Below are 10,479 nucleotides of genomic sequence, written 5' to 3'. Positions count from 1 at the left end.
TTTTTTTTTTTTTGCAATTTTCCCAACACCATTTTTTTGCAATTTTCCCAACACCATTTATCGAAGAGACTGTCTTCACCCATTGTATATTCTTATCTCCTTTGTCATATGTTAAGTGAGCGTATAGGCGTGGATTTATTTCTGGGCTCTCTATTCTTTCCCATTGATCAATGTATATGTTTTAATGCCAGTACCATGCTGTTTTGATTACTGTAGCCTTGTAGTATTGTTTGATATCAGGTAGTGTGATACCTCCAACTTTGTTCTTCTTTCTCAAGATTTCCATGGCTATTTGGGATCTTTTATGGTTCCATATAAATTTTGGGATTATTTGTTCTAGCTCTCTGAAAAATGCCATTGGTATTTTGATAGGGATTGCATGGAATCTATAGATTGCCTTGGGTAGTACAGCCATTTAAATGATGTTGATTCTTCCCATCCATGAGCATGGTATATGCTTCCATTTATTTGTGTTTTCTTTGATTTCTTTTTTCAATGACATAATTTTCTGAGAACAAGTCTTTCACAACCTTAGTTACTTTGATTCCCAGCCCTTGGAAGGACTCTCCTCCACCAACTACACCAGATCACACACCTAGGGCGAACTAAGATGCTCCAAGCCTTAGACCCCTATTTTCACTTGTCAGAAGGGAGAACTACAGAGGAGATTACCTCATGATGCCGAGCTTGTGCTCAAGTTAATCCAAAGAAGGAGAAGATAGAAGAACCTAGGCATAGGGAAAGAGGAACTTATCCGGGGAACCACTGGGAAGTCGAGTTCACTGAGGTAACACTGACTGTGGGGGGCTACAAATATTTTCTTGTTTTTATAGACACCTTTTCAGGATGGGTAGAGGTCTTCCCCATCAGGAAAGAGACTGCCTTAGTAGTTACTAAGAAACTACTACAAGAAATTCTCCCTCGGTTTGGTCTCCCTGGAACTTTAGGGTCGAATGACAAGCCAGCCTTTGTAGCAAAGGTATCACTCACAACAATTGGCTAGCTACCTAAATTTGCGATGGAAACTTCACTGCGCCTACCGGCCCCAAAGTTCGGGCCAAGTAGAGTGAATAAATCGGACTCTAAAAGAGACATTAGTCAAGTTAGGATTAGAAACTGGTGGGACCTGGGTAGAACTTCTTCTCCCCTTCGCTCTTCTCCGAGCCAGATGTACTCCGGATATTAAGGGATTCACCCCATTTGAAAATTTCTTTGGAAAACCCCCACCTTTAGTACCTAAAATAGAAGATGAGAAAAAGGCAGAACTACGTAACCTTGCCTTACTTAAGTCTTTACAGGCCCTTCAAAATTTACAGAAGGAGATTTGGTCCCGTGTTCGTGCTGCCCACTCAGCCCTGGGGGACTGACTTCCCCATTAGTTTCAGCCTGGGGACTCTGTGTGGATCTGGAAGTTCACTTCCAAGGGACTAGAACCCAAATGGAAAGGACCCTTCACTGTCTACCTGACGACACCCACTGCAGTTAAAGTGGGCGGCATCCCATCGTGGATTCATCACTCCCACGTGAAGGCAGCATGAGAGTGGACAGCTCAGGAAGACGGGCCCTTAAGACTGAGACTCAAGTGTACATAAATCTAATCCTCTGTTTCTTCCTTTTTCCTCTTTAGCCCAGACATACAGAAACATACACCGGCCTAGAGTATAGGAGCTTATAGTAACCGAGACTGGTGAAATCATTGCCCAGAACATCACCAGCCACGGTACTCCAGAGATCGAGTAGACTTGTGCCAGCTTGCCAGAGATCCCCTCGCCATTGCAACGGCTGGACACCACCTTGGATCAAGATCCTTCCTAGGCAGAGGAGCGTACTTAGGCTACAAGGGGGGGGGGGCATTGCGAGGAGGACCCGGTTGTGGCATATTATCGGCTGAGAAAAGCTTCTTAGAGATAGGACTCTATATTTGTCCTCAAGGATATTACCCAGGGATATCTAGCCACATAGGTAATATGGGACTCGGATGTGAGGGACAAAGCCAATTTTCTTGTGCTAACTGGGGTTGAGAGACTATCTCCATTATAGATAATTATAAAAAACAAAATGATGATCATATTAGATTAATAAGAGGACCAAGCCCCTCCACATGCTCTCTTGGATCTTGCAATCCTATCATAATCACCATCAAAACTGGTAGCCCTGGGGGACAACACTATTGGCTCACAAGACAGACATGGGGTATCAGATTATATAAAACTGGGTATGATTCAGGATTATATTTTACTATACAGGTTAAGGACCCTCCCAGGAAGGCTAACCCTATAGGACCCAATGAACCACTTTTAGTTCTGGGACTACCCCAAAATCTTACACCTAAGAAAACTTCTGTTTCCAGAGCAACTCCAACTCCAGCTCTAGCCCCTCCAAGTAGTAGCCTAACAGCTATTAATCTCCAGGCATTTGACCAGCCACAACCAGAAACAGAAGGAGCATTAATAACTATGCTAACGACAATACACAAGGTCTTAAATAAGACCATCCCAGACATAGGACAAGATTGCTGATTGTGCCTAAACCCAAAACCACCTTACTATGTCGGGGTAGGAACTCCCCTAAACTTAACTGAGCTTAGCAGGCTGGAACTTCAAGTCATTTTACTAGCAGAAGTAGTCCTCCAAAATAGAAGAGGTTTAGATTTATTATTCTTAGAACAAGACGGATTATGTATGGCTCTAGGTGAAACCTGTTGCTTCTATGCCAGTAACTCTGGAATAATTAGAGAAAGCTTCTACTAGTACAGAGAAATTTAGATGCCAGGGAAAAAGAAAGACTAAAATCAGATAACTGGTTTCATAGGATGTTTTATTGGTCGCCATGGCTAACAACCCTCCTATCTGCTGTAGCTGGACCTTTAATACTCCTCCTCCTCTTGTTAACTTTTGGCCCATGTTTCCTCAATTTCTTGTTTGCATATATAAGGAAGAGAATTAATTCTATTAAACTTTTAGTAATACAAAATAGAGGCTATGAGCAAATTCCACGTGAAGAATCAAGGATTTGATTTTCTGCTAAGGCCAGTGGAGAATGTGCTGGCTGGAAAATTAGTTTGGCTATCGCCCATGGGAACATAATGCTCTAACAATAAGCTTTCTGCTTCTGTACCCACCACTTGACAGTTAGTAAAAAGAAGAAAAATAGACTTGTGTGTTCAAACGGGATAAAGAATAGGATTTAGGGCTTAAAAATCCTGTACCTCTACATTTCAGGGCTGCTTGATTTGGGGTCTGTGTACCCCTGGCAGACCCACCTGGCTGAATAAAGAGTGTGTTTCCTATAACTCACTGATTTCTGGTGGTCCACGTGTCTATCGGGGGCTGGTGGCTACAACAAGTGAATTCCTTAAAATAAACACACACAGACATCCTATTGGTTCTGCTTCTTTGGAGAACCAAAAGTAATACAATGTGATTACCATTTAAATCAGTAGACTTTGAATAAAACAGATTATTCTCCATACTATGGTTAGGTTAAATTAGTTGAAGGCCTTAAGAGAATATACTAAGGTCCCCTAAAGAGGAAGGAATTCTATCTCCAGACTGCTTGCAGGTTCAAGACTCCAACATGAACTCTTGTCAGAATTTCCAGCCTATTGGCCTGCCCTGCAGATTTAATACGTGCCAGCTCCCCAAATCATGTGAGCCAATAAGGTATCTACTAATTAGTTCTACTAATATTTTTTTGTTTAACTATATATTTTGTCTAATGTTAGTACAGCCACTCCAGCTTTTTTGTGGCTGTTCTCATAATATATCTTTTTCTGTCATTTCACTTTCAACCTATTTGTGTTTTAGAATGTAATATGTGCCTCCTGTATCTAGCATATTTTTTAATCCAGCTGGACAATCTCTGACTTTCGATTGGAATGGGCAATACATTCATATTAGTTATTATTGATAGAGTTGGATTTATATTTGCGATTCCGTTTTATTTTCTATATGCCTAATGTCTCTTTTGTCCCTCTATTCTTTTTATTGCTTTCTTTTGCATTAAGTGAAGATTTTCAAGTGTGGCAATTTAATTTTTAAAATTTTCTGCAGTATTTTTTGGTTACTTTCTTAGTGGTTGCTCTAGGGTTTTCCATGTACATCTTATCAGAACTTACTTTAGACTTGCATTAAATTTCAGTGAGATATAGCAGCATTACTCCTGTGTAACTCTACTTTCTCTTTCCCTTTTTTGTGCTACTATTCTTATACGTATTATGTCAATATGTACTATAATTATTGCTTTATGTAATTGTATGTCTTTTGAAGAAGCTGAGTGCAAGGAGGGAGAGTGTAGGGTTAACTCAGAACATAGCCCCTCCACGTGCTCAGAAGACTGATAGCTGCCCGGCCAATAGCCCAGGCAGTACACAAAGAGCTTTCAGCAAATTACTCCCAAGGACATTTTCTGCTGCTCCCATGGACATTATCTGCTGCTGTAACCAAGCAGCACATCTTGCTCCCATCCATCAGAGAAGGCAGCTACTCCTCCAATGAGATAACCCCTCCCTCTGCTTGTGTGCATAAAAAACTGCTTGCTCTTGTTCAGTAGCTTTATTCCTGCATCTTCGACCAGCCGCTGCCGTAGCTTTCCTGCCTTGTGAGTAATAAATGGCGTTTTTCACCCCTCTAGTCCTCCTGGTGGTTCTTCCAGAATACCCAAACCCAGGTGCAAGTTCCAGGCCTGGGGTTTCTGCGTTACAAAGAGCAAGTATATATTTATCGAGTGTGTTTTTTAACCTTCTTATTTACCATTTCTCATTCTTTGCTCCTGAGGAATTGAGTTACTATCTGGTGTGATTTCCTTACTCCAATACAACTTTACTTCCATCCTCTTCTTTTGTGCTGTTATTGAAAATATACATTTAAATACATGACATTTATATATTTTATATACCAAAAGATACAATTATATACATACTGTTTTATACGATTGCTTTTTAAATCAGTTAAGAGAATATATATCTATGCTGTCTTTTATAATTATGTAATTATCTATACTAGTGTAAAATTACTGCGTAGTGTCTCTTGCTTTCAGCCTGAAGAGCTTTCTTTAGCTCTTCAGTCTTGTAAAACTACTTAGCTAGCAATAAATTCTCTGTTTTTATTTATTTTGGAATGTCATTTTCAAAACACATTTTTCCTGTTGTTTTCTTCTTCTTTTTCTTTCAACAGTTTGGATATGTTATACCTCTGCCTTCTGGCCTCTATTGTTTCTGATGCCACATCAATGTTAAACTTATTTGGGTGTCCTTGTATGTGACAAGTCATTTTTCTCTTGGTATCTTTAAATTTTTATCCTTAACTTTTTCAACATTTTTACTGTGATACATCAGGGTGTGGATTTTTTATGTTTATCCTACTTGAAGTTCACTGAGTATCTCAGATGTGTAGGTATATGTTTTCATTATACTTGGGAAGTTTTCGGCCATATTTCTTTGAATCTTTTTTTCTGCTCCTTTCCCACTTTCCTACTTTTCCTCATTTTTTTCTCTGTTGCATAGATTGCCTAATCTATATCAAGCTATCTTCAAGTTTTCTGGTTTTTTTGCCAGATCAAATCTACTGTGGAGCCTCTTTATTGAATTTTTTACTCTAGCGAACTTTTGGACTATAATTTGTATTTGGTTCATTTTTTATATCTCTTTATCGATTTTCTCTATTTGATAAAATATTGTCTTTATACGTTCCTTAGACATGACTTCCTTTATCTTTGTACACATTTATTAGAGCTGCTTTAAAGTCTTAGCTTATCTGACATGTGGCCCTCAAAGACAGTTTCTGTTGCCTGAATTTTTTTCTTGTTTATGGTCACAATTTCCTGGGTTTTTGCACCTCATAAGTTTTTTTTTTTTGATTGAAAATTGAATATTTTAGATAATGCATTGTAGCAATTATGGACACAATCCCACAACCAGGATATATTATTGTGTTTGTGTGTTTGCTTAGTGACTTGTCTGGGTCATTACAGTAAAGTCTATTTTCTCTGCAGTGTGTAGCCTCTGATGTTCCTCAAACAGTGTAGCCTTGGGCACATGCACAGTTACCCTGGAATAAAATATTTCTAACAAGGATCTCTTTGTCTTTGCCCATGACCTCTTTATTAAATTGTCTGTCTCTGTTGGTTAGTTATTACTAATTTCTAGCTGACAGAGCTATTGTTTTCCACAATGCCCTGAGCATAAGTTGCTCTCCAGTGATCGAATTAAATTCAGGCCCCACTGCAGTAATCTTTGAGGCCAGGCTTTCAGGTTCATTCTGATTTCAGGAGCATCTTTCATAGCTATCTCTGCCTGGTTTTCTCTGATAAACTTCTACTTGGTTATGGTTTAGCTTGTTTCTCTCATGCAGTTACTACTACCTTCCTCTTAATTGCCAACATCCAGAATTTCCATTGTTTTCAAGAGTTTCCTTAGGTTTATACTTCCCTACACTCTGTTCCAAATAAAGTTCATTCTCATGGAGAAAGCTTCAAAGCTCTCTATTCTTATGGTCTCCTCCATCTGGGAAAAGAACTCTGTGCCATTGTTCTGGAGTTTGAGGCAGAAACAGTGGCCCAATTCTCTTAGAGTGACACCACTACTTTCCAAGCAGGCCACTAATTTGGGATAGTATTCTTTGGTCTTCTTGGCTTGCTACACCTGGCATGAGATGTTCACCTTACAAGCAGGATATCTATATACAAGAATATATTCTCTGTAACATGATGAGACATTTTGGTGCTTTCCCTGTCCAGGGAGATGGAAGAAGATGAGGGAAGAAGAAGCCCTATGTTCTTGGCTACACATGCCTTAAATTGGAGCTTTCACCATGTTGAATGAACTTGGTGGGAGGGAGGGTGCAGTTGACCCTAAGACAAATTCCAAATTTAACTGGTTGTTTTGTTTTGTTTTGTTTTTTAGGTGAGGCAACCCTTGATTGATCTCACAGATTGCAAGGACCTTGTCAGTTTACAATCCCTTTTTAATTTATTTTGTTTACACCTACAGCACCTGGTCTTCCTAGGTGGTCTCCCATCCAAGTACTGACCAGGCACGACCTTGCTTAGCTTCTGAGATCAATTATCTGGTTGTTTTTAAAAATAATTTTCACCAATGAAAGCTGTTTCACTGGAGAGGGGTTCCATGGCAGTCTTCAGGTTACTATTTCAGAAGTCTACTTTATTTCTATTTCTTTCCTGAATGCACTGGTAGCCCCTCTAGAATAATGTTGAAGAGAAGTGATGTGAGTGGACATCCTTGCCTTATTCCCAATTTTAGAGAGAAAGCATTCAGTGGTTCACTATTAAGAATGATGCTATCTGTGAGATTTTCAAAAAAGTCCTTTACAAAATTGAAAAAATCATCTTTTATTCTTTGTTTGCTCAGATTTTTATCATATAGTTGCTAAATTTGTTAAATTTTTTTCTTGCATCTATGGAGATGATTATATGATTTTTCTTTTTTGGTTTGTTAATGTAATGAATTACAACAGATTCATTTCTAAATGTTAAGGCAATCTTTCATTCCTTGAGTATAACCCACTTGGCTAAGATTGAAGCTCTCAAGATATACTATCCTTTTAAAAATATTATTGGATTCAATTTGCTAAAATCTAGTTTATACATTTTGCATGTATGTCATGTACAATACTGGCTAGCTTATAGTTTTATTTTCTTGTAATGTCTTTGTTTGGCTTTCATGTCAGACTAATGCTGGCCTCAGAATAAATTGGAAAATATTCTCTCCTCTTCAATTTTTTGAATGGTTTCATATAGAATCAATACTATTATTTTATCAATAAAGCCATCTGGAACTGATGTTTTCTTTGTGGGAAGATTTTATGTAAATTCAATTCAATTAATAAATAGTGTTATTTGGATTATTTCTTTTAAAATGAGTTTTAGTAATATGTAGTAAGGACTCTGTCCATTTCTTCTAAATTGAATTTATTGGCGAATTTTTATTCATAATATTCTTTTATTTTCCTTTGAATATCTATAGAACCTGTAAAGATGTAACTCTCTTATATCTGATTTTGGTCAGTTGTTTGTACTCTCTTTTTTCCTAATCACTCTGCCTATAGGTTTATCAATTTGATTTCTCTTCTCAAAGAGCCAGCTTTTGAGTCCACCGATTGTCTTTGTTTTCTGTTGTTTTTTATTTCATTGATTTCCACTCTGATCACTATTATTTGTTTTTTGTTTGTTTTTTGCTTACTTTTGGTTATATTTGCTCTTATGTTTTTAGTTTAAGATGGAAGCTGAGGTCATCATTAGGGAACTTTCTTCTTGAAAAGAAATGTATAGTGCTATAAATTTCCATCTCAGTTTACTTGCAGTGGCATTCCATACATTTTGATATGTTGTAGTTTTATTTTCATCCAGTTCAAATTAACTTCTAATTTCTCCTTTGATTTCTAATTGACCCATGGATAACTTATAAGTGTGTTTGTTTTCAGATATTTTTATATTTTTCAGATATATTCAGTTATTAATTTATAATTTAACTTCAATATGGTCAGAGAGCATATTTTGAATAACTTGACTTCTTTTAAATTCATAAGACTTCTTTTATGGCCCCAAATATGGTCTATTTTGGTAAATATTCCATGCACACTTGAAAAGAATATATATTTTGCTGTTGGAGAGTAGAATGTTTTATAAATGTTAGGTTAAGTTGATTGATGTGTTGCTTAAATCTTACATCCTTGCTGATTGTCCACTTGTTGTATCAAATATTGACAAGAGTGAGGAATAGAGTGAAGATATATAATGAAGTCACTATTATCAAGCTGCTAAATTACTATCAAGTAGTTTGAGGCATGAGGAAACAGATCTATTGTTGTTTTAACTAGCCTGGAAACCTTAACTCTTTTAACTTTCTGGTCCTGCATCAATGTCTGCATACACATCAACCCCCGACATAACCCTCTGATTACTATCTCAAAAACTAAGAAAAGAATATTCACATATTCAGATCACCTGATATCCAGTACCTAGACCACCAGTCATCTAAAATATTAGCATCTCAGACCAATCTCAAGAAAAGCTAAAACCAACTCTTAGCTTTTCTTTCTTCTTTGGAACATTCTGGATATTGCCTAGTTGTGATTATGGTTTGCAAACCCTAAAACACTTGAATAAATCATTATCATGTATTTCTAGACAAAGCCAACTGATTCATTTACACTCAGTCAACAGGGGGTATAAGATCTCAAACTACAATTGTGGGTTTATATGTTTGTTTCACAGCTCACTTATTAGATACATAAATATATAGGATTGTATATCCTCTTGATGAAATCTTTTTTACCTCATAATATTCTTCCGAAAGCCACTTTATCTGAAATTAACATACCTTTTCAAGCTTTCTTTTGACTCATTTAAGCATGGTATTTTTTTGTTTCACTTTTAACTTATTTTTTATATTTAAAATTCACTTCTTGTCAGCAACATATAGCTGTTTCTGGTTTTTGTTATTATTCAATCATATAATCTATACTTTTAAATCAAGATATTTGGTCCATTTACATTTAATATAATGATGTTTGATTGTCTATCATCTTCATCTTGCTATTTCTGTTCTCTTTGTCTCATTGTGTCTCCCTCTCTTTTTTATTATATTTTTTTGTTTTCACTTGGATTGAGTTTTTTATGATTTGTGTTTATTTCCTTTGTTGGCTTGTTGGTTATAACATTTTTTATTTTGGTTTGTTTAGCATTTATGATATGTATCTCTAACTTTGGTTGCTTTAGCATTTGTAATACATCCTTTATGTTAATGTCATACACTTTATATGTTATAAACAATACATTGTTGTTAAGTAGTCAATTATCTTTTGATTTAAATTATAAGAAAAATACTCTCATTTACTAACGTTTTTACCATTTCTGGTGTTCTTTCAAAAAAAATTTACATCTTCCTTCTCCAAATTCATGGTGTAAAAACGCCTGATCAATCCCAGGACAGCAAACATGTTTGCCTTCTCCACTAGCCCTGCTGCTTGTGGTTTAGAATGCATACTCCAGTACCTGGTCCTTTTTATGGCTAGCATATGGTTCAATAAACCCTTTCTTTCAAAAAAACTTTCAGCCTTGAAGGTTTTTGATAGTCTCATAATTGTTAAATACATTTTTCTGTTTATGTTTTAACATTGCATTCTTTAAAAACTGGAATACTCCATAGTTCATAGTAAAATTTGTTGATATCCTTTATGGTTTCTGCTTTTCGTTTCATACTGTCTCAAACTGTTTGTTAAATCTTTAAGCAATTGCTATTTTACTTTTTAAATTTAGATACTGAATTCAGGTACCATTTATTTATTATAACATGTGAAATGACTACATAATCCACCTTATTTTCTCAACATCTTAATACTATATACTATCTCCATCGTTTGAAATGACAATTTTAACATTCTCATGTATATTCGGATCTGTGCCTGCTCTTTTTTGAAGCCAGCACCGCACTTTTAAATTATGTTTATAATAATACACATT

This window comes from Pteropus vampyrus, unplaced genomic scaffold (genome assembly GCF_000151845.1).
Source record: "Pteropus vampyrus isolate Shadow unplaced genomic scaffold, Pvam_2.0 Scaffold927, whole genome shotgun sequence".
Classification (NCBI taxonomy): domain Eukaryota; kingdom Metazoa; phylum Chordata; class Mammalia; order Chiroptera; family Pteropodidae; genus Pteropus; species Pteropus vampyrus.
The sequence above is the reverse complement of the archived record's forward strand: the minus strand, read 5'-3'. Positions refer to the sequence as shown.